The sequence below is a fragment of the Lutjanus erythropterus genome, chromosome 2 (genome assembly GCF_056507025.1).
Source record: "Lutjanus erythropterus isolate fLutEry1 chromosome 2, fLutEry1.hap2, whole genome shotgun sequence".
Lineage (NCBI taxonomy): Eukaryota > Metazoa > Chordata > Actinopteri > Lutjaniformes > Lutjanidae > Lutjanus > Lutjanus erythropterus.
Genome location: NC_139318.1, coordinates 461,856 through 488,182, shown reverse-complemented (window position 1 = coordinate 488,182; position 26,327 = coordinate 461,856). Strand labels below are relative to the sequence as shown.

The 26,327-nt window shown below is 38.8% G+C and overlaps 1 protein-coding gene across 8 annotated transcripts in view; it reads right to left on the bottom strand.

Annotated features, from left to right (window-relative positions):
- Positions 1–26,327, bottom strand: part of plekha6 (pleckstrin homology domain containing, family A member 6) — a 226,608-nt gene that overhangs the window by 175,083 nt on the left and 25,198 nt on the right. For all 8 annotated transcript variants that reach the window (XR_014771370.1, XM_084725739.1, XM_084725744.1 and 5 more), the window contains exon 2: positions 2,713–2,837. The gene's annotated coding sequence lies outside the window, so the exon portion shown is untranslated. The remainder of the gene's footprint in view (positions 1–2,712; positions 2,838–26,327) is intronic.

Below are 26,327 nucleotides of genomic sequence, written 5' to 3'. Positions count from 1 at the left end.
AGTGGACTTAATTTTGTCAAATAGTATAATAATCTGGGTCACTAAGTGATAACTTGTAAACAACTCTTAACAAAGCTGCTAGATCTCTATTCACTAAAAAAGGAAAAGCCCCAGATGAATGTTCATCATACATCATGCCTCACTCGTGAATGTCAACGTCAAAATTTCTGCCAAAGTTTTAGCATCCTGACTTGAAACTGTTCTGCCCACTGTCATGGGCCTACAATCTCAGACTTTGGGCTAGAGCACAACAGAAAACAGATCAGATGATTTCTTACTTTATGGACCCATAATGAGCCATACCACATACACTCAAAACTTTTGGTATGCTTTCTCAGTATAAGTGCAATGAAGTAATTTATTTCCCATATCTATCAGACAGCAGATGCTATTACACACTCTGAGTTGCCATTCACTCTTTCCCCAAACAACATTTAAATATTTGGGAATCAAAATTTCACAAAATATATCATTATTACTTGAAAATATATATATTTTTTCTGTACTGAGAACAAAAGTTTAAGATCTTCAAAAGCGGAGCAGCTTTCAGATCACACTGGCAGGGAGAATACATTGTATTTAAAATTAATATTGTTCCACATTATCTGTACCTACTTTAATGTTTTCCTCTTTTCTTCTTGTGGTCCTTCATTCCTAGCATTGTCACGTCCATGTTCCTCTGTTGCTTAAAAGATGTGGCATGCCATGCCAACAGACTTGCACCCAAATAGTCCACAAATTATAAAATTTTAGTCATATCGACTGTGAAAATCAAATCAATCAAACAACATTTTTAGCAGCAACATCCAATGTGTAATTCTGAACTATTCAAACCAAGATTGAAGCCAGATTCTGTATTTGGAACAGACAAGGCCTTAGGACTGTTGATGTTTGATACAGTGAAGGCAGATTCTCCAGATTTGTTCAGTATTTGTCTTCAGCAGCCTAATGCAATATAACCTCTTCATGTACCTTCAAATTCAGCATTTCCTCAAAACAAACACACCTTCTTTTCCAGTTGCTCAGCCCTCCTCTGGAATTGATAACCTTTTGCTGCTGACAAAAGTCACAAAGCAGCATATTTTGTATATTTTATATGACCTCATAGCCATACACCCCCAGCATTGCTGAACATTAAAACTGGTGGGAAACAGAACTGGGAATTATTATGCTTAGACGATCAGAGGCCTAAGGCACTGGATGAAATAGAAACTTGTGCAAAATCTCAACTCATGCAATTCAAATAGTTCATAGGGAACACTACTGTAAATCTAGATTTGCCAAGTTATACCCAAATATGGCAGACACTTGACAGATGTTTCCAGGCACCATGTAATCTCACTAATATGTTTTGGTCATTTCCAAGACTCAGGGAGTACTGGAAGTCTTATCTCAGGGCCATTCCAGTAATACTAGGTGAGGCTGGACTGGTTTCTCATTATTGGAACAATTCAAGACAGTCCACGTCACTGTATTGTTCTATGATTCCTTCAATGGCAATAAAAATACTTTTAAACAAAATGGAGTTCAACAAAGTTGAATTAATATGATTTATACGTGGGGAAAATAAACAGCAATTTGCTGATGCTACCATACTGACCTTTATTTCACTAAAATTCAACTTGGAACATTTTTTTATCAGTTGCTTCCCAAATAAATAATTAATTAATGATTAATAAATGATGACTAAAAATTGTGGATGGCACGCCTGAACTTTTCCTGGCTTCTCTAGGGGTGCATGATAGAAAAAGTAAATGCAAGGTAACAAATGTGTGTGAGACACAGAACTGAGCAATTTATGAAGGGAAATACAGATAAAAAGACAAGCTTGAAGAACACAAAATGACGCAGCAGCTTAATACAGCTTTCATGCTTTTATCTTCTTAAAGTAACACTATCTAGACATTCTATATCTAAATATGCCTTTTGCAGCAACAGTCACACATACAAATAGTGCTTCTGACAGGTTTATTTAAGTGAAGCACTGAAGAAGAATGTGTTCTTACTGACTTACTACAAGGAGATGAACTTACATCAACAGGCATTATTGAGCTAGAACTTGAGACGGAGAAGAGGAAGGAGAATGGATGAATAGAAAAGTGAACAAGTACAGAACACTCAAAGTTCTGAAAAATTGTCTATTTTTACATGCGCACCAGTCTTCTCTCTACTTGCAGTACTTTGAGAACTCTATCAATAGATTAACACTATGGTTACCTGAAATACCTGTAGTTTTAGTTTGTCAATCAATTAAGAAAACAGGAGCTTACTATTCAAACCACTGAACTCAAATCCGGTTGTAAATACTGTAACCTCGTAAACATCAAAGACTAACTGTTATGAATATCAGAGAATATAAAACATTTTTCCAGTGGAGTCCAAAAATGTTTCCTCTCAGCATAGCTCTGTGAGTGGAAACAAAAGTGTTGACAGCTTTCTGCATGGGACACACAAACACGCATACAGTTCTCTGTCCTGTGGTCACATCCCACAGACATGGCTTTATTTAGTCCATCACATCAGCAGCAAGTCTGGCTTCAGCAGCAGGTTTCACACATACACACACATGCACAAATGAATGCATCAGCATATGTCTCCCTCCTAAGAAACTGAACACAGTGAGAGCAGAAACTTGAGATTTGTCTGTCTTTTCTGCCACTCCCCCCACCCCCTTCAGAATCTCAAATAAAGAACACATGCAGATATACGTACTTTCTTTCATCATCCTGTCCTTCACTTTCTCTTCTTTATTGCTCTCTTCACTACAGCGGTAGCAGCCGCCTACAACACGCTGGGGCTTGGCTGGAATGGGCCAATCAGCAGAAAACGCCACTGGTCTGGAGAAAATTAGAGAGAGAGAGAGAGAGAGAGAGAGAGAGAGAGAGAGAGAGAGAGAGAGAGAGAGAGAGAGAGGAAAAGAAAGGAAGAGATTCAGTCTGCATGTGAGCAAAGAATCGAAAGAGAAGAGAAATTTGAAACCTCCAAAGCTCCAGAAACAATCACCCCCTCCTCCTCACTGCTGTCTCCCTCCATCTCCCTCTCTGCTTTCCTCTCTTTCCTCTTCTCTACTTCATCTCCCACCCCTTCATTTAGCATGTAAGCAGCACTTACCCCCTTCATCTTCTCCATTTGTACTCTTTTTCCTGTCACTTTCTTACTTTCTTTTATTTCCCTCTCTTCCCTCACCTTCACTTCTTCTTTAGACCTCCGTCACTCTCTGGCTGCCTGTCTTACTTTATTCTTCTTCTATTCTGAAACAGTCAAGGTTGAAGGCAGAAGGGTAGAGTAGGGAAGAGGAAATTAATTATTCTTTCCCATATTTTCACAATAGTCAGTTTAGATACATTGATTGTCACAGACACATTCTTCTTCTTCTTCTTCTTCTTCTTCTTATTATTATTATTATTATTATTATTATTATTATTACTATTATTATTTTTATTATTATTATTATTATTATTATTATTATTAGTAGTAGTAGTAGTAGTAGTAGTAGTAGTATTAGTAGTATTAGTATTAGTAATAGTAGTAGTATCATTATTATTATTATCATCATTTATTCTTTGTATTACAGACATCCAGAGAGTATGCAGACATATTGTCAGCCTGAAAGTCTACTTCATAAACAGCAACCTCAGGCTGCAAAATAAAAGACATAGTCCCATATTCTTCAGATGACCACATTTTGTGGATGGCATTACATATATTATGCATAATGATGGCATTAAGAATAGCTGGTATTTTCCATATCCACCTGAACAAGTGTATTATGACACAGGGAGTGTTTTATAAAGAACACTGCGAAAAGCCTGGTTTGAATGAAACAAACTAAACATGGATAAAAGGATGAGACTGGAGTTCTCTTTTACTTTTGTCATTGTGACTGAATGCCACCAAAAGACCCAAACAAACAATGTGTTAGAACCCTTAAGAGAAAAATTATTTATAGTCACAGAACAGCACATATTAGACATATGGTTTAATAAAATAACAAAAAACAAGTACTGAAGCTAAAATATGCAAAATCACAAATCAAAGAAAAACCTTTTTGCAAACAGTCCCTGCTTTCTCTGCATGTCAGACAGCAGACCTGTTGATGGTGTAATACTGGATCCATATCCAGTATGAATATTGTTTAACATCATTTTTATATATTCTACAACATTTGCAGTGAATATAAAAGTGGAATTCAGCTTTTATACTATAAGGCTTCAGCCACAGGAAATAATAATAATGTATTCTCTTACTTGTAATTTAAACACTAAGGCAGCCTAAAGCTAAATGACTGTGAAGTATTTTTTCAGTTCGTTTACAAGCACTTTTGTGACTGGAATACCTTACAGATACTTTAAATAAAGATCTGAGCTTTTCACAGCACATCAGAGGATCTACTGATGAAGAACCTGGAAGAACACAGAATGAGAGATTGTAACACACCTGAGTTTAAACTAAATCTAAATGACAGACTAAGCTAGTCTGGAGGGACGAGTTTCCAATATCTCATATTCACATTTATTTAAGTCTGATTTATATAACAGAACATTCCCAAAAAAAAAAACAGGTTTGATTAAAGTAAAGTAAGCGCTTATGTTATATTTATGACACAGGTACTGCTCAAGAACTACTAGCAAGCTAGTGTAGCACAATACTGTCTTGAGCTACTTCATCCAGACTGCCAGGGCTGATCTCGCTGGCTGTATTTTACCAGCTAAGATTATGAAGCAAACCAACGGCAAATCCATCTATTGTAAAATAGCCTATAGAAACATCACAGATTATGGTATTCCTAAAATGACTGTAATTTATTTTCCAGCATTCAGAGTTTCTTTCAGCATACAGTCTCATGTGTGCTGTTTTGGCCAGTTATGAGGATTAGATGTTCCGGTACCTGCAGTTCACTGAACGGCCAGTGGTGTCATTAATAATGAGGATGTCCCACAAGGCCTAGCTACCTAAGCCTAAACTAGAACTTAGTAGAGCCCGAAAAAGGCAGAAGCTTGACAATATTCTGTCTGACCTCGACCGGAACCCGTCAATGATTGGCACATTTCAGCCCAAACCTAATTATAGCCTAACATTTATCTTAACAAGCTTCCTTCTATGTACCAAACAGTAGGAGTTGGCAGTGACAGGGTAATTTGAATCAGCAACGACAAAACTGGGGAGAAAAATGTAAGGAAAAAAAAAAACACTACTACTACTACTGATTATAATAATAATAATAATAATAATAATAATAATAATACTAATGATAATAATAATAATAATAATAATAATAATAATAAGGAGAAGAAGAAGAAGAAGAATATAGCCCAAACCCAATGTAAGCCCATGAAATATGTAAGAAATAAGGCCCGACTTGAACCAAAACCTTTTAATCCAACACTATTTTTTCACTTTAACCATTATTAAATATGCCCATATACGATAGAGTCCTGGCTGAAAGGTCTTGAGCAGCTGGAGGCTGGAGATCAAACACACATTTACAGTCTCCTTTGTCTCTGAGTGAGTGTGTGTGAGTCACTATGATTATGGGTGTTTTTGTGAATCAGCATTAGTCACAATGGAGATGGAGGAGGTTTGAAGGAGGTTTAGAGGATTGGATGAGACTGGAGGGCTGCAACTCATCGTTCACCTTACTCCTTTTATTTTGCTCATATGTCTACATAAACGTCCACCACACACATACAAACACGCAAACACACACACACACACACATTCACAATTCACTTTGAATTCAAAGGCACTTTATTGCCATGGGAATCAAATGTTTACATGGCCAAAGCAACAAACCAGGAAAAAAAAAATCTTTTTGACCTTTTTGTTAAATTTTTGTGTTTGACCTTTTTGTAAATTTAAACTATCATATTAATTCCTAAATAAAACTGGATTGTATTTTCATACAACTCCAACCAAAGTCCCTGACTTTCTCATCTTTGAAAAATCACCCTTTAGTTAATAGGTAAGACATTTCAGAGGTTAACAGAAGTAACACTCTGAATTAAATTCTGATTGTAATTGCTGATGATACAACATGATACACACTTTGATATTGAGATGTTGGACAGGGTCAGTTGATGTTTTCAGATTTTATTGATGTGTTTTGCTTAAAGTTAAAATGTGTAAAGTGTGTGCCCTTTTAGTGTTGAGGAAAATGAAGTCTTCCCTAATGGGATGAATACATCATATACAATACATTGGAGCCCCGTTACACCATAGCCTCCCGACAACACATCACTGACATTGCTTTGCTCAAGCTGTACACAGAGGTTAAAACAAGGGTGCTGGACTCATAGCTCAGCTGAGAGTATTGCTTTGAGATGTGACACTTTGACATCGAGGGCCACTGAATCATACACAACCATAACAGCTCAGCATATTACTGATGAGGGGAAACTGGACTCCCATGTGCTGCAAACATGAACCATTGGGCAGCCACAGAGGGAAAAACATCACAGCTGAGATTCAGAGGGTTAGAAAAGCAACCCCTTTGCCTTTCCCAGGAGATCCTCTCAGTTGGTGGAGGGGATACGAACAGGAGTATACTCAGCTATCCAGAGTAGCAAAATGTTTCCTGTGCATTCCTGGCACAAGTGTCTCTGCAAAGTGTTTTCTCCATTGCAAAAGAAATCGTTACTGCACAGAGAAGTGTGAAAGCTGGATATGTGGACCAACCTGTCATCCTCCACAAAAGCCTTGACATTAAAAAATAAGAACTGACATACAAACTAGAATAACGTGGAATCCAAAGGATGTGAGAATGTTCATCATCAATTTATTTTTTGCTTATGTTTATTGAGAGTTAGGAATATTGCATTTTTCTTAATATAGACAGATGGTTAATTATTTTGTACAGATTGCACAAAAATAGTGTTATGATGTTGGATGTTGATGCTGATGCACAAAAAGAGTGGATGTTGTGAGGAGGACTGCATTTTCTTTTTATTAATAATTTAAAAAATTGAAAACCTGTATATACTGTATATTACAACAGAATATGAACCTTTTAAGGAGGATCCAACACTGCCTGTTGACAGTTTAGATTCTTAATTAAGAATCCTGTATACACTTTTATTTCTTTTACTGACATAGGCACAAGTTCACTAATTATTCTGCTTTTAGCTCCAGAAAATGTTATAATGAAGTTATTATAACGTGGGTCATGTATGAGTTTATTTGTTAGAGTTGCTGTTACCAAGTCATGTTTTGGAAAAAATAATAGTAATCATCTCCTGTTTTTATGTGTCCATGAGAATGTGTGATGGCAGTGCAGTCCCAGAAATAGCTCCTGCATGCACATCCACTCTATAATCAATGTGTTCCCATCATAATTTGCTGTGGAATGGGCTGCTCCCTCGTCTCTATGTATGGCTCTATGGAAGACTGGAGGGCACAACCATTCAGTCTAAACAAATCAGAAATTTCTCAAACTCGTATAACACTGACCTCCTCCTTCATCGTTATTTGATGTTGTTTATTTTGCCTTTTACTTTGTTTTCAACTTTTCAAATAACGTGCAAGATTTTGACATTTCTTTCATTACTGGTTCTCAGACTTTTCCACCAGCACCTTTGGCTGCACTGAGCCTAACTGTACTGCACCCAATTGCATTTCCATTATCACTTTCAACATGCCAAGCAGCGCTAAGCCGTGCCGAAGACAAACCTACTCTGGAGTGGGGCCAAAGCAAGCCCAACCTTCCTCCAAGCAGGCTGCGGTGATGTCTCACCGGCCGCAGCCAACCCATGACGACCCTCCTCTCTCCCCTCGGAACAAGTGAGTGTCATGATATTCAGCTATTCAGAGAGAAAGAAATTTCTTAAAGTCTCTTTATGTTCAGCCTCAGAACTTTTGTGATTTTAACAGAATCCTTATGTTTTCAACTGTAATTTCTCTCCTCTGTCGCAGTTTGAACTTTCAGGTATCTACATTATTTAGCTGTTTCATATTCGCGTTCAATTATGTCAGAGTCGTGTTAAGTTACTGCTGATGAACCCCCTCCCCCACCCCCCAATGAAAAAATTTCCTGTTCCTGTTTTCCATTTAATTTGAGCCTCCTTTTGAATTTGAAGTCCACTATTTTGCTGATCAGGCATCTGACATCGAATGTATTAAACAAGGTGGAAATCTGACTACCTTTAAAATATGCCACTATTATCATTATCCTAACATGTCTGTTTTTCTGGCTTATGATTGAATAAAATATTGAAATATTAGAGACAAGATTTTTATATGTATTTTAGGTAAATTAATTGTTCTAGAACTGAATAATAAAAAAAAAATCATTAATTGATTAATGAATCTATAGATTAATCCATCAGTTGAAAACATAATCGATAGAGTAATTGTTTAAAAAATAGCCATCATGCAGAGGTACATGCAGGTAGTGTGAAGCGACCTTTAATATGCTTAGTATGAGCCAATTCAACAACCAGGAGCTGAAACCATTATTATATTGCTCCAGGCTCCTTTGACAAAAACAGCAATTTGACCTCATAGAAATCAGTATCAGTTTAAGTGAAGTCTACAGCTCTGGAAAAAATGAAGAGACCACTGCAAAATGATCAGTTTCTCTAGTTTTACTATTTATAGGTATGTGTTTGAGTAAAATGAACATTTTTGTTTTATTCTATAAACTGCTGACATTTCTCTCAAATTTGAAATTAAAATATTGCCATTTAGTGCATTTATTGGCAGAAAATGACAACTGGTCAAAATAACAAAAAAGATGCAGTGTTTTCAGACCCTGAATAATGCAAAGAAAACATGTTCATATTCATTTTTAAACAACACAGCACTAATATTTTAACTCAGGAAGAGTTTAGAAATCAATATTGGTGGGATGATCTCAATCTTTAATCACAGCAGTGGTTTTTAGAATTTTCCTCATAAAATAAGATTTGGTTCGGGTGATCATCTAATCAGTGTTTCATTAAGTAGAATGAGGTGTCTTGTGTTGGAATCCAGCAAACTCTGGAATGGATTGGCTGTCATACATGTAGAGATGCTGATGTAAGGAACATTGGTGAGAGTGGTCTCTTCATTTTTTCCAGAGTTGTATATGAAAAATATTCTCACCGCCACACCCTTTTCAACGTGGAACTGTTCAAAGTTCGAGTTTGAGGGTTATTCCCCCAGTTTATAACTACTACCTGGGACTCAATTTTGTAGACTGGCATTGTTTCTATCAGTTATGCTTCTGAGACAATGTTTGGGGCTTCTATTTGTTATTCATTATTATTTATTTACACCATGTTTTTAGCCTGAATCTTCACTGTAGATCCTTAACTTAGAGCCACACTCGTGCACATGCACATTGTCTGAACTGGGCGTTGTAGTCACTATTCACTGAGTAATTCTGACCACCTCCAACAAAAACAAACTTACCAAGCTCACACATGCTGCCACTAAAATCATCTGCTCTAGTTTTGTCCCCTAACCCTAACTCATTGCAGCAATGAACAAACTGTCTCATTGATGTGCATCAAGATGTAAAGATGTATTTATGTGGACTTTATGTATTGCCCGAACAAAAACAGAATATAATGACTTTATTCACTGATTTGGATGAACATATTTTATGGACCATATTTATGTAGCATATTTTATGGCTTTCTGTTTCTCTGTCTGATGTACTCAAGCAGCTCAGCCTCAACTCTGGGTCTGAGTTTCTGCTAACTTACTCATGCTTTCACATCGGGGACTCAGGCCCAGATCCAAGTATGCTAAATCCTGTTCATGTCATTAATCTGAACACTTCATAGGGCGGCACGGTGGTACAGTGGTTAGCACTGCCGCCTCACAGCACGAAAGTCCTGAGTTCGATTGCTGGGTCAGGGCCTTTCTGTGCAGAGTTTGCATGTTCTCCTTGTGTCTGCATGGGTTCTCTCTGGGCTCTCCGGCTTCCTCCCACAGTCCAAAAACATGCATGCTAGGTTAATTGGTGACTCTAAATTGCCCGTAGGTGTGAATGTGAGTGTGAGTGGTTGTCTGTCTATGTGTCAGCCCTGCGATGAACTGGCGACTTGTCTAGGGTGAACCCCCGCCTCTCGCCCGATGTCAGCTGGGATAGGCTCCAGCAGCCCGCGACCCTTACGGAATAAGCGGTTACAGAAAATGAATGAATAAACACTTCATACTGTAGGGTAAAGTGGACAAATCGATTAGGATGGCAGCACGGTTGATAAGCTGTTCATCCACCTATATTTTTATTTATATGTGAAAGCTAACCCACAACTTTTGATAAATACACTGATGTGATATAAAAATAATACAAGAAATGTTTTGGCACATTTTTGCAAGTAAACCTCTCATGGCATACTGCATCTACCAAGATGTCAAGTTCCCCCTTCAAGTGCTGCTCATCAAGCTAAAATGGCTACATCCAAATATTTCAAGGGAACATTAGCAAATAACATGGGAACTAGACAGACTTGTGAAGAGGGCTCAACTTTGCCTCCACAAAAGCAGAATCCTCAAAAGTCTCAAGCTAAGAGAATATGTTCTCTGTAATTACCAAGATGAGCATGTTAATAGTAGCAGCCGATATATTGACAACCAAACAAACAAGCTGAAAACCACAATGAATGCTATCTAGGAGCAAGCTGAGGAAGCAGTGGAGAGGATTTCTCATTTAGAGGACACGTCCAAACAACTAGTTACCAACTGTGAACGCAATGACAAAAATAGGCCATAGGATCATATTCAAACACTTGAAAACCTGAGTAAAAGAAACAATGTGAGATTAAATGGACGTACAGAGACCTGTGGATTGAACAGAACATTGATGACAGTTAGAAGCAATCACACCTACTGTGAGAGCAACCTTAGCTGCTGCAACAGAACCATTCAAAGCGACCTCTCAGTGGCTGGAGCAGGGCTGAACATGACCTCAAATACCCACAGGAAATATAGTACAGACATCATTTACACTTTCCTGATGCTTTCCTGAGTATTCTGAGAGCTTTACTTGTGGCAAAAGAAGCCAACCGCTAACTGATATTGACTCATTTATCCATGCAGCTAACGCTAACATTGCCAACTAAACTCTGGGGTGCCAGGAGCCAAACCCGGCAAGAAAACCCCTGCTGAACTCTGTTCAGTGGGAACTCAGCTAGGTTAATGGACAGCTGTGCTGTAGCTGCATGGGTGGAGAGGAATGCAACGTTCACTCATTCAGCACTATTGGCTACAGCAAGACAAGTCCCTTCCTAACTGTGTGTTTTTGCAGGATTGTGTTAAAATCTCCTAAAAATTACATTTATTCAACTAATTTTCAGCAAATGTTTTCTGAGGGATCCATGATGCCAACAAGATTTTTTAAATGTTTGTTTTATTGTTATGCTTAGACACTGGCTAACTTTTTACAGCAACTCCTTAACCAATTTCCAACTGATTTTGTCACATTTTTGGGGGAGGTTTCTGAGTCACATTTAAAGGGGACTCATTAGTATAATTTCCAGCTCTATATTTCTATTCTCGGACTACACTAGAGCTTTGCATGATTCACAGTTCAGAAACATCCATACTTATGGTATATCAGCCCTTTGTGCATTCAATCTCTGTTTGTTCATTAAGCCATTTTAGCTCCCCCTCTTCAACTACAGTGCTGTGCATGCTATGCTGTGCCTAGAGTGGATGGCAGTATAAAGGAATCAGTGTCAACCTGTCACATCAACTCATCAACAGTAGAAAAAAACTGTTGAAAACCTGAGCATTTGGCTCACATTATTTGACTTTTTGGCCATATTTAATATGAACAGCAACATATAGTCTATGACAGAAAATTGTAAAGAATATAATAAGTCTCCTTTAAAAGGAAAAAACATCCTTCAGTTTAGTTCAGTTTTTTAAGAGTTATTTAACCAAAATTACCAGCACAGTGCAGGATACAAATGTATGAAATTTCAGTACAGATTAGAGCTCAGGTGATTCATTGGTGTAATTGCCATCACTGATTACGAAAATATGTTGATTTCCATATTGTGTGTCAACATGTCATTATGAGCTGTTACACCTGATCAGAGCATGAATTCACCTGGAGAACAAGCTGCAGAGTTGCCACAATCATCAAAAGTGTGCACTGCTATTGCAGCATCCCCGTTTACTTGCTGTCAGCATTAGATGATAGATTTTCTAGAAATTTCTTCATTACCCCTTGTTAAAAGTAATGTCTGCACTGCTGCTGTTAACTTCTCATCATGCGTCATCTGACTGTTTTTCTACCGTTTTGTACTTCCTGTTCGCTTTATCAGCCATGTATGAGCCAGAAAATGCTGAAAATAACATTATAGATTGTCTGTAATTCACCTCAGTTGTCTGAAAAATGACAGAAAATATTTTCTTTGGCCCACACTGTTGCAAAAGTACACTGCCAGTAGGCCTGTGTGGTATACCGGTTCGTACCGAAAACTGGTCTTTATTTTCGTTATGATATTAATTTTTCATATACTGCTATACTGGTGAATAGCCCAAACAACATCTGGAACGTGCACGGCGGAAAGTTTTTCAGCGGGGACCCATTTCACTGCTGCACACCAACACTACAGGTGTGCATGCGGGTGTTCTCTAGGGATGTTCCTGGCATCTAAATTCCCTGTCGATTAAATGCAAAATTTAATTTAGACTAGTCAAACACCAAGAAAACATTCAGAAAGCTGTTAAAATTTAGCAGAATTTATTAATCTATAATAGATAAACACTGTCCAAAAACAATACTGTGTGTATTAAGAGCCATTTGAAGTCGTTCATCACAGTCTACAATCACCAAATCGTACTTTAAATGCCACTGAAATGCGCGCTACTTACACATTAATGTACAAAACATGACAACAACTCACTAAACACTTCACCTTTTCAGACCAAAGAGGGTCACAGTGTCTGCAGGTAGAGGACACAGAGCTAATGTTAGCTTCCAGCCTGACACACAGTGTGGCTAACGTTAGCAGTGCTAGTAGCAGCAGCAGCAGCTCCGCTTGCATTTCTGCAGTTCTGCATGTCTGTGTCTGTGTCTGTGCTTAATGTGGTCACATGTTTATCCAGTCAAGTGACTATATATCAGCTTATTCTGTCACAGTCTACATTCATCTGTCTGACTTTGCTGATATAAACGGTTTATACATGCTGGGTGAGAGGGGCTACCATCCCAGCCCTGACTAGTGGCGTGCGGCTGCATAAAACAGATAACAGGGGCAACAGATAACTGGCATCATGCATGAATGAAAGATTGATAAATATTTTATATATTTTATTTTCAAAAATTTTAAACTACTAGTGCTGACTAGTATGTATGGGGACGTTTAATCATATAGTCGTCCCTGCCATGTGATGGCAACCATACTTTGAAGGGGTCATGCTTTTACCTGTCTGGACGTGAAAAAAAAAACATGATACAGTCCTTATGACAGTAAAATGGGCTGTTTAAAGCCAATCAACTGTAGTAATTCTCTTCTCATTAGAAGAAAATGTGGGTAAGAACACTGTTGCATGAAAAAAAAATACTGTCAAATACCATGAAACCGATATGATTTTTTTAAAAAAACGTGATATGAAAATTTTGTCATACCGCCCAGCCCTAACCGCCAGTGATCATCTTACCTGCATATGACTCCAGAGATGATATAACTCTATGGGCCCTATCTTACACCTGGCGCAAAGCCATTGCGTCGCCAGAGCAAGTGGTTTTGCTATCTTACACCAGCGCAAGTGCCATTTTGCCATGTGCATAAGATAGCAAATGCACTTGCGCTGGGTCTGTGCCGCTGTGGGCGGGAGGTCTAAGCATGAAGGCAAAATGAAGGCGTGGCCGGACGCGTTTGCTACCTTGTGCTCAGCGCATTGGAGTAAAAACCGCTTGCACTTTAGACCAGCCAAAACCTGGTCGAAGTGCAAAACTCCTTCATTTATGGTCATTCTCTTCCTCACATGGGAGTGTGGATTAGTTAAGTGTTATTCAAACATATTTTCTATCAGCAATAAAGTGTAAATATTGAAGTTAAAAGTGTTCAAGTGTGTCTCACACTTGGCTGAGGCGCACACACGTCTTCACAATCACAGAACAATTTCATTAATGTTAAACAGTCATGCGAAGATAAACTTACTAATGAGGGAAAAATTATAATTATAAAGCCTAATAAATCTCAGCAGACCTGCAAACGGGATCAGAGCTGTCTGATCATCTTTATCAGATGAGTCAGCATGACAGGTGGAGCAGCTGTAGTGTTTATGTCTGCGTGTTTGTTATGATCCAGAAAAACAATGTTTAAACAATTATGATCTATAACATACAAAATATACAAGACACTGTATTTCACCACACGAGTCCGACCCAACCTGAGAGAAAAAGGTCTGTGTGCTTCTGTCAGAGCTGGTTGGATATATCTGTGCGTAATTCTGCACACTTCAAACTTCAGAAACTCTCTCTGATTGTTTCGCAGCGGGTCAGAGGAGCGAGGATGGGAGGAGGAGATGATGATTAGGTGGGAGAGGAGAAGAAGGAGGAGCACGGACAGCCACGTATCTGCTCCTCCACCTGGCTCAGGTGGGCCAGTGGAACCGGGAAGCTTCGCAGTTCTCCTCCCCTCTCTACTGCACCATCTCTCTCCCCCGCTCCTCAGCCAGCAGAGTTAATGATGATCATGATGATAATAATTAATTATAAAATACAACATACTTTCAACATGCTTCAGGTTAAAATATAAGCAGTTACATATCTGCATGACATTTGCAGATCATTTATTGTATTGTTTTTTGCAGGCGTTAATGTAAAATAAATTATTTACACATGAAGCTGTTTTGGAGATGTCATGCTGTCTCCATATATCGCATTTTCACTCCTCGAAACAGGAGATCTGTCTCCTCACTTTAAAAATCTTTTCTCTTTGTTTCTTCCTGGTAAATCTGCCATTATGCTGCCTCCGCTTGCGCTGCTGGGCACCCGCCTCTTAAAGGCGAGGAGAGCTAACTTTCTGATTGGTTTATTGCATATTCAGCCTAAACTCGCTTGTGAATTAATGAGGACACTTGGGCACATCTGATAGGTGTATCCCGCTTTGCGCTGGTGGTGCAAAGGGCGGGGCAGGGCAAAATATCACTCCCACCCCTGGCACAGGACAGCAAAGGTGGATTTGGACACACCTTGAATAAATTTCCAGACAGCACGCATATGTCTTGCCAACGTCGGCACGATGAATAAAGTTGCATCGCCGAGACGTCATATGGAGAATGTTTGCTCACTGGGAAGATGTTGCAGAGACATCTGTATTTGGTCAAAAGTGCTCTCCAGACGATGTTTGGACGATGTATCAAAGCTGCACAGCGTAGCCTCTCTACAGCTTCTATGACCTTTATTTATTCAGGTCAAATCATTCTATCAGCAAATATCTCACTATCTTACTTATAATGTGATAGGAATATGGCAATATGACAATAAAAAAAAATATGCTTGACCATCAAAATAGCTTCCTAATTTAGTGTGTGAATAAAATAAAGAGACATGAACGATTCAAGTTAATGATCATACATTTATTTCAGACTGCATAGTCAAAACAACTCCAGCACAGAAAAGATAAACTAAAAATATACAGGTGGCCAGTCGGGAGACGCACACAGACAGCACGGTCTGGAATGCTGGCAGACTTATAAGCCTGCAAGGTGGAGAAAAAGACAAATCACATGAGGGACTGGAGGGACATGACAGAAACAACTGGAGTCTGTTGTGTTTTCCAGAGATGCTGCACTAAACTCAGACACACCTATGTGAGGTGGATATCAACTTCACTTACAGTACAAACACACCAACAATAGCCCACAACCAGTACTGAACTATGAGAAAATGTTACACCGAGCCATATTTACAAATACAGCAGAGCAGAGCTTCCCTTAATTAGCTGCCAGTTAACCGCTAAAGTTAGCTCCACAGCTATAAAAACACTAAAGCCCACCAGCTACTAGCTAACAGCTAACGCTAACTAACACTGTTGTTTCAACAAGCTCAAACCAAGGTATTGTGATCTGGTTAAGGGGTGCTACTCTGGATTTCCAGGATACAAAGGCAACATGAATGTCTTCCTGATGATCTGTTAATTATAGCTTGCTGCACTGTAACCTGACTTACTTGCTTCACAACTGTGACTGTCTTAACTGGGTCAAAGCTTTCAGGTTTCATGTACCCACCTGCATGAAACCTATGGAGAAAATACCTTCTTGTGGTGGACTGACTCTTCATAGACACTCTAAAGGCCCAAACACACTGAAAGTGTCTGAAGAACATCTATTGGTTTAAATGGCCAAACATACACTCAGAGTGCCATGAGATGCTTCAAACTGCCTTGAACCCCCCCCCTTTCTGACTTTGTTTCAATTTTGGAGTGTCAGATGACATTTTTTTTTTTTCTTCTTCTTCTTTTTACAGCTGCAGTATGTTGGAGAGAGCTAAAATCAGTTAAAAGCAGGCATGGTCACAAGAAGCAGGTTAAAAAAGTATGATACAGACTTGCAGTCTTGCAGACGGACCATGTGAATATGGACAGAGCTGTTGACATGACATGACCTTTTTTTTTATCATTAATTCTAATGTAACTGTACAGTTCTGTGATTTATCAGTGAAGTATGAACTACACTGCAGACTGGAGTCTCAGATCTGCATTATGTATCCTCTGTAAAACATCTGTCACTGTGCTATGTTGGGTTTTCATAGTGCTCGTGGGAAGTCACATACCACGTCACATGTACATGAGCAATTACACCACAGGAAGTCTGTCTGCTGTAAAATAGAACATTCTCAAATTGTTGTACAACCCTAATTCCAAAAAAGTTGGGATATTGTGTAAAACATAAAAAAAACCAGAATGCAATAATTTAATCATTTTCCACTTGTATTCAATTGAATGCAGAATAAAGAAAATATCTTTAATGTTCACTCTAATAATTGTTTTTGTAAATAAACATTCATCTTGAGTTTAATCCCCCGCAACATTTTTCAAAAAAGCAGCAAATGACTGGTAAAGTTATGGAAAGCTCAAAAATGCCTGTTTGGAATATTTCACAAATAACAAGTTAATTGTTAACAGATGACAGTATCATGATTGGGTACTGAATGGGCATCATTGAAAGGCTCAATCATTCACCAGCATGGATGGGGTGAGGTTCACCACTTTGTGAAAAACTACATAGCCCAATAGTTTAAGAACTTTTCTCATCACAGAACTGCATGAATTTAGAGATTTAACCATCTACAATCCATAATATCATTAAAGATCCAGAGAATCTAGAGAAATCTCTGCATGTAAGCGGCATGGCAGAAATACACTGAATGCCTGTGAACTTTGATCCCTCAGATGGCAATGCATTAAAAACCCACATAATTGTATAAAAGATACTACATGGGCTCGGTAACATGGTGACATCCCCTGCTTAGACAATGCCAAGACACATTCTGCATGTGTTACAATGATGTAGCTTTTTAGTAAAACAGGTCAGTATACTAGACTGGCCTTCCTGCCAATCCTGTATTCCATTGAAAATGGGTGGTGCATCATGATGTGTTAAGTATGCCAATGTAGACCCCAGACTGTTGAGCACCTGAAGTTGTATATCAAGCAAGAATGGAAAAGAATTTCCTTTAAGGCTTAAGTAATTAGTGTCCTCAGTTCCCAAAGGCTAGCTGAGTTTTTTTTTTGTCCAAACTGTTCATGACAGAGACCTCCAAGTCACTGTACTTGTTTCCACTTCTTTCTTGAGTAGGCACCTCAATCAAATGGGGTTTGATACAATGAAAATTATTATAATTTTAAGGTTTTTACATGAGGTTAAAGAAAACTGACTGTTGGTGGTTTGCTCTAGTAGGTCAGATAGTAGAGTCTTTCTGTTATAGTTCAACAAGGTGGAGGACCCAAATGCAAATGACATGAGGGAACCAGCTAAAAAAGAAAGGTTTAATGAAATTAAACAAAAGAATCAAAGGCTTACACAAATGCAGGGAGGTAAAAATCCAAGGTCCAAGAAACAGAATCCACAAAAAGGCAAACTCAAAAACAGTCCAGGGGCAAAATAACATGGTAGAAACACAGGAGGGAAACACAAGGGATGCAGGCTGACTGACATGGAAAACAAACAAACTGACAGAATAGACAGAACTAATGAGACACAGGTAGACAAACAAACTAATGACAAGCAAAAAAGAGCGGGGAAAGGACAAAGACAGGAAGTAAAGACAAGATACATGAGGGAGGACCAGAGCTACCAAAATAAAACAGGAAACCACCAACAAAACCAAAACCAAAACCATGACACTTCCTCCACTTTCCCCACTCACTCACCCATTTTCTGTCTGTCTAGAGCTGTCCTATCAAATAAAAGCTAAAAAGTCCAAGTGTAATTGAAAAAAATCACCGTTGGCTGGGAACATGATGGTGTTTGGTCACATTGTGGGCAGCCTCTAGGAAGTATGTGTCCCTCATGAAGTGAAGAGTGGTTGATAAAGGATGCAGTGACTTATTAATGGTCTCTGTCACAGCTGAATGCACATATATCAGTTTGACGCATAGTCAGTCTTTCATAACACAGTGGGAAAATGCACAGTATAATATATAGTCTTTTAATTGCCAGTGCTGCGTGTGATTTCTTGATTTAATTGATTCATAAATGTAGCTTTTAAGTCACTTATTTAAATAGTATTTAACAGTTTAATCAGCCATAGAACATGTCAAAAAACACAAAAACAATAGACTACTAAAACAATATAGTATACAATAAAACACACAGCTCCAATGGCAAATGTTCCAGGGTCCTTTCTTTTACCATGCACACACACAAACCCTCATAATCCAGAGTAAGTGTATGCATTGTGCATGTATTATAATGCATTATGAAGATATAAAATCCACTATAAATAAAGTATTGGCTTTAAGGGATGTATTTAGACTACATTTGTACCTATGCTTGTGTATGTCTTGCCCACTTTGGAGAGGGAGGGAAGTTTTTAAACATAGATAGCAACTACACAAACATAATAATTGATTATTATAAACTGTGTGTGTAGTGATGTTTCCGAAGACAACTGCAGCTGGAAATAGTAGCTCTTTCTGTAAGGACACAGAGCAGTGCCTGGGCTAATTCCTTACCATTCCTGCCATCTGCAAACTGTCAGTTGTCAATAACAGTCAGATGCAAGTAAAAACATTTTAAGATCCTCCAACATCAATTACTCAAGATCAAAACGACACCAGCATGAGGACAATAAAAACAATGCAAAATTTATGCCATAAATGGTGCACAGCCCATACATGATAGTTAATGCACAAAGCTGCCACAGGAAATATTCTACAGCCATTTAAGCACCACAGAAAGGAGAACAGCTCTGTGATGGTTTCCACACATGCACACATGCCGACACGATTGCACTTATCGCCAGCAACTCAGTAGGTCAAGGTCCATTAAAAGGTCTATTAATAATTAATTCCACATATAAATAAGCACATTACAAAACTGCCTTCTGACACCTGTATGCCAAGCCTGTGCCAGTGGCTCAATACAGCAGTCAACAGTTGATAATTAAGACAATAAACAATAACAATAAATTAGACTTACCAATGAGGTTCACTTCTTTAAAAGAAAGGAGGCTCATTGATTCTTCATGTGTGCAAACTTCTCTATGTCCTTGCTGTCCAACAGTCCATGGATGAGTTCATTTTCAATGGACAGCATTACCAGGGCATTCAACCTCTGCTGTCCCATTGTATTCTATGTAAATCTTTTTATTCTTTTTAGAGTGGAGAAGTTTCTCTCGAATTCAGTGCTTGTCATTGGTTTTGTGATGATGATCTGCAGAAGTGTCATGGTTTCAGTTAAGGCTTCCTGGAGGTTGTTTTTATGAATGAAAATCAATAAAGACAGCACAGTGTTTCCTTGTCTGAGTTCACTGTGCTGGTAGAGGGATTCCAACCCAGTTTTCAGCTCTGCCGTATTTGTTATTGGTCATAGTTGAACTGCACATTCCAGCTCAGCCTTTAGAAACAGCTGTGCAAGTGTACAATCGATGAGTTTTGCTGCAATCATATGGTCACTCTTTGTGAACCTCTCCCCCACTTGACTTAACACAGTGTTGCAGGCCTCTATAATGACTGTAGCCATGTTGGTTTTCCTCCACTTATTTCCTTCTGCTCCACTTTCTTGCACAATCACATCAGTGCGTTCCTTAGACATCCTACATTTTTCTTGAAGGTGTCCATCACCTGGTTGATGCCAGGCACATCAATGTCCCTTTTTTGCAGTACACTCTACAAAATTTCCACTTCTGGCATAACCTCAGAAAAAAAAAAAAAATGTTGTCCAAACACCTCTTAATCTTCTCGTGGCATTCCCACACAGCATTAACAGTTCTGTTTTTGAAATTCCACCATCTGGCTGGAGGTCTGGGGATGTGCCTGTCTGATGTCTCGGCTAGAGCATCTGTTCTCTTGGGTGAACTTGAGGTGGTGAATCATCACATCACAGCATCACACCACAGCAAAAAACACTTCTAACTCTGAAATTCTTGCTGAGCAGATTTATTGAAGTGCTAGGTTTAACTGCTGCATGCAACAGTGCACAAAATGTGCATTTGGATAGCGCTCCTTCACAAGTGTCTGAACTCCATGCACACCTCCACTCATTATTGCAGCCCTATTATATGTTTGTGCTATGAGCTTGTCGGTCAGGTTCAGGGGCTCATGAGATGAAATTATGGCGTTTGATAGACCAGCAGCCGTTGTCTGTCACCTTAATAAAGTCTCAATTTTTTTCTGACTTGGAAAACTCCTTACAGTTGGTTTCAATCTAATTTTATGATGTGATTTTAAAACAGTTAAAAAAATCTGAAAATGACAATATCATTATTTTTTGTTTTTGATTGCATTTCTATGCTGACATTTTTATAGGTATTTCTATAGGCTTTGTGTAGCAGAGTGGTTCTACAAGCAAGTCAGTGCATCATTAGGTGGTTTCAGAGAGTTACAAGGTTCTGTAAATGCATCATGAAAGTATTTTTAAAAACCAGTACTCTTGTACTTTAACTCAAATAAAATTTTGACTGAGCAACTTTCACTTGTAGTTGCGTGATATTTGATCAGGAGTATCTATTCTTTGACTCAAGTACTGGGGTTGAGTACTTTGTCCACCGCTGCTGTAATGTAAATTAAAACTGGTGGGGCTGTGCCCCACAGGGCCCTAATGCAAAAACACCACTGCTCATGTCCAAGCTGTGATACAGTGCAAACTTGACAGTAACTCAGATCAAAACCACACAGAACACCTTCTTTGTATATACCTATATATACACCTATATACCCTTTTTATTACATTCTAGACATCACTCACCTTACTATGTATCTCCTCCCCATTCATACTAATTTCCCGTCTCTTTAATTTCCTCCATCCCCTCCTCCACATTGTGTTTTGTCCCTACTTTTCTTTCTGCTCTACAAAGGGGCTTCATGGTTGCAAAGGGAGTGTGTGTGTGTGTATGTGTGTGTGTGTGTGTGTGTGTGTGTGTGTGTGTGAGAGAGAGAGAGAGAGAGAGAAAGAGAGAGAGAGCTCACCTTTTAATCCCACCTTTTAATCCTCATCACATGGCAGACATCATCAAGTTAACAAACTAAATATACTGTAGTATCTGTCACATGTACTTTTCAGTGCATTATTTTGACTTTGTACATATAAATTTCAACAATTACACAAAGTGTTTAAAAAAACTGCTTTATTCTGTATTTTCATGACACACACTAATTCAACATATGGATTAAGTGTGATCCATGGAGAATCCTCCTCCAGACACAACAGAATGAGCCTGGGTGTTAGCAACCCTCATACACAGTTGTTGAGTTGTTGTTACAGGAACAGGATCACCACCTCAGGGAGCCCATTTGAAGCATTTGAGTTGAGTTCCAACTAAAATTTGAACCCAGGCAGATATTTTCACCTCTTCTCTGTACAGTCAATGCTAACATGACAAAGGTATGACCAGGACATAGTGTTAACTGTTCCTGCTTCAGCTCTCGATCCACAACCAGAAAGCACAAGGGAGATTTGTTTACCTCCAGGGCTAAAGTTGATAATCACTTCATGGCTAACCCCCTTCACTTTTATCAGCAGTTGAAAAGCAATACACAGGAGCTCTACTTGGTCTTGAGAAGCTGCAGTCTTTATTAACCAACTGTAACTTGCACTGCACATTTACTACTAAAACTGACTACTTGCTAGCCATGAACCCATTTTTTCTGCTCTGCTGCATTCAGTGTCACTCATAACCCACTTGCTCTTGCTTGTCCACTCATCCATACGTGCACACACACAAGCATTGGCCTGTCTCTTAAAGGTGTTACGTTACTCTTATAACAATAGGATAAATTGACAGGGACTTTCAAAAGGAGTGGGTATGTCTGTTGTTGTGAGTTGGGCATGGACAGCTGGGACTTGATCTGTTCCTTTCATAACAAATATGACAGTGGCATAAACTGTTGTTTTTACATGGATGGTAGTTTGTATCACTGATCTGATACCTCTGATTAAGATTTTACATACAAAATAATATAAAATACATTTTCAAAATAACCCAACAGTGAAGTAAGTACTTACCTGTGTATTGTTTACAATTGACACCTTTGGCCAGCAATTGACTCTTCACTAAGCACCACTCTCCTTAGTTACTGTTGCTAAACTTGTCAAATTTTCCAATCTCTTACATCTCAGCCAACATTGGTCAAATGGTGAAATATGGCATATCCACATGATAGATGGCAGAAATACACTCATAAATGTAGGAAAAGGAAACACAGGGACTAGGTTAGTGCAGCAGACTTGGAGACAGGTCACTTAGCCAGATGAGCAGGACTGTGATCGCGGAAGATAGCCAGGATAAGAGCTAAGCTATCTCGGCTTACAACTGAGACAGCGAGCCAGAGAGAGATGCATCATCACTGACCCACTTTGATTCTGTATCAGCCCACATTCTCCTTCCATTCTCATTCATTCCTCCTTCCACCCAAACATAACAACTTAAGATGCAGTGGTATCTAACAAGTTTGTCTGGAGGTAAAGTTAGTGCAGCTAAGCTGGACTGGGTGAGGATGGCCGTGTGAAAATTATGCCCCAGACTGTACTACTGTAAGTGTAATTACTGCACACATTATATTTTTTGAGTTGATTGTTTTTTTATTACTTAAGTTATTGTCTAAATTTGTGTTTTTATTTAGCAGTACAGTAGGTATATTATTTATATTTAAGTAGTAATATTTTTACAGCATCGAGTTACTTGCAAATTATTATTTCATTGTCATTTATATTACTTTGTATATTGTTTCATTTGTATGTTCATGTGCAGTGTTTAAGTGGAGTATCCCCTTGGCTGAGTTAATTGGTTCCTACCTGCCCTTGCTTTGTGGGGACAGGTATAGGTGACACACAGAGAGAGTGCCTTGTGCTTAACAGTGCTTACAGATGTCGCTGTACCCCTAAGTTGGAGTGTGGTTTGTACTGTCATGCCGTGTTGGGAAAATTAAATGAGAGAAACAAAGAAATATTGTAGTCCGCTTATTACCCACAGCCCAGAAGAACTGGAGAACACCAACAAACAACAAAAGAGGGTTACACTACCCCCCTTGCATCGAGGAGATAAAGTGTCTAGTAGCACACAATAATGCCAAGGGGAGAAGAAATGGGCCTTAGAATGGAATTAAGAAGCAAAAAGAAGGACACTTTCACAGAAGATGCAGACTGTGGCAATGAGGCTATGTTAGGAGAAATGGTTTCATTAGCCTCTATTCACGATGCCATAAACCAGGCATGTCAAACTTACGGTCCACGGGCCAAAACCAGCCCACCAGAGGACCGCGGGATGACTTTGCAAAGTGTGAAAATTACAGAGAAGACATTCATTTAGGGTTGAATCCATTCCGAGAGTATTTAGAGTAATTCAATTACTAAAATATGTTTAAATCCGAACAACTGTACAGCACACTGTGTTTGGCATGTGGGGGTTATTAAAAACCAGAGTATTGATGAGTGCCGACATTTAAATTGTGATGTCATTTATTATCACACGGCTGCAGCATCTCTTCTCTCTGCGTCAATGCAGCCCCTCCACACACGTACAGTACAGACACACAGAGGAGGTCAGTGTGATTCTCTGACCCTGTCTGTATCTCATCTGTTGACTTTCTTCATCAGCAGGATGTTTTATAAAGACAAAAAGACAAAACTGGCATTCTGGGTTTTTCCCTGCATTAATCCGCAATTCAGTTTTCACAGCAGCAGAGAAGCTGCGCGTGGAGGAGACTGTTGTTAATGACACAATTTATTACAACTGTCGAAACTAACGTGATGGTTAATGACATCGACACCAACCAGATGCACTTATAAAATTAAACTACTGTATAAGGAGGCCTATATGTAAAGGAGAGTCTGTGTTTCTCTGTGAGAAACTTTCAGACCTTCTCACAGCAGAGTGAACAGGTGAGGGAGGAGAGGAGGGAAGACTGATCACTAATCAATCACTGATACCGTCATCCTCTCGGACTGATTAAAAAATAAAAATGACAAAATTGGTGACAAACCAAACCTGGGTGTCCACACAAATAAACTGTGTGAAACACTGCAGAGTGTAACATCGTGTCGTTTACAGACAGTCTGCTGTCTGTAGTTTGACAGAGAGACAGATAGGGTCGTGTCTAGAAGGATTGTTATGAAATGCTTTGAAAAATACATGGTGTCTCTGCTAAAGGCAGAGGTCAACTTGTCACTTGACCCACTCCAATTTGCTTACAGGCAGGGCAGGGGTACGGATGATGCCATTAACAGCATCACCCACCTCACTGTTAAGCACTTGGAAGACCCCCAAGCCTATGCACGGATTTTATTTGTTGATTTTAGTTCAGCTTTTAATTCACTGCAGCCTCATCTTCTCATTCAAAAACTGATGCAGATGAGTGTCAGCCCTTTTTTGATTAAATGGTATTTCTCTTTTTTAAACAATCGAAGTCAGCAGGTCAGAGTCAACAACATCCTTTCTGAGCCCAGATCCATCAGTACAGGAGCCCCACAGGGTTGTGTCAGCTCTCCTGTCCTTTTTACACTGTACACAAATGAATGCACAAACAGCCACTCTGGGAACTTTGTTTTTAAATTTTCAGACGACACAGCTATCCTCAGTTTACTGTTAAAAGGTGCAAACCAATCAGCCTATTTCTGCGAAATAGAAAAATTTGTGCAGTGGTGTGATGGCAACCACCTTATTTTAAATGTTGTCATCTATAGCAGAGACTTTACTTTTTATGTAGATTCAGAGTGTATGGTGTGGACCAGAAGATTATGTTTTTATTCTATCAGGCTGTATCGGAACGTGTGTGAGCTCTTGCCTTCTGGCAGACGATACAGAGTTCCCCACTGTAAACTTAACCAATTTAAAAATCATTTGTTCCTACCTCCATTAAGCTTTTAAATAGTGCTGTTTGAGGCTGCAGGGACTGTGCAATAGTTTCATGGTGTTTACCACAGGGTATGTGCAATATGTGTTATGTATTTGTATGTGCAATATCTGTAATATGCAATGTGCATTATGTGCAATTTATTTATTATGTTGTTTGTTTTATCACACTGTGGAGGCATGTTGTGTGCAGCATTTGAATCCAAAACAAATTTCTCTATGGGGACAATAAAGTATATCGTATCGTATCGTATAAGGGAACCCTAGATCTGCGAAAAATCACGCGAGTTGATTATTTTAGTTGAAACAATGGACACAAATCTTGCAACAGTCGTGCAAATAAAGTTACCAATGAAAAATACCTAATTACAATTTTAAAATCTGGCATGTTATTGTTTCCTTTTTTGAAAAATCAATGATATCTTATTGTTATTTTTTGATGACTAAATACAGACCTGCAAACTCATAAGAGGAGAAAAAGGTGGCATGTTGGTAAACCAGTCCCCTGTCCTCTGAGGGTCTGGGAGCATCTGTCCTGCTCCAGAAGAAAAATGTTGTGATTTTAACATGTGAACAAAACATTCTGGTGACTGTTTCAGTTAAAAGAGTTAGTTCCATCTTCTGTTTGTGACATTACTACCTTTACTTTTACCTTTGTACTTGAAAAAAAAAGTAAAAAGTAAAGTAAAAACAGTAAAAAAATAAATCTACAGTAAAAGTAAAGTTTCAAGAGGATATTAAAAATCAATTAGGTGAAAGTAGGGTTAGGGTTAACCAGATAATGGAGGAGGCTATGAGGAAAATAGACTTTAGGGGCCCTACCTTACGCTGATCTAAAGTGCAAGTGGAAAGCATAAGGTACAATGGATTT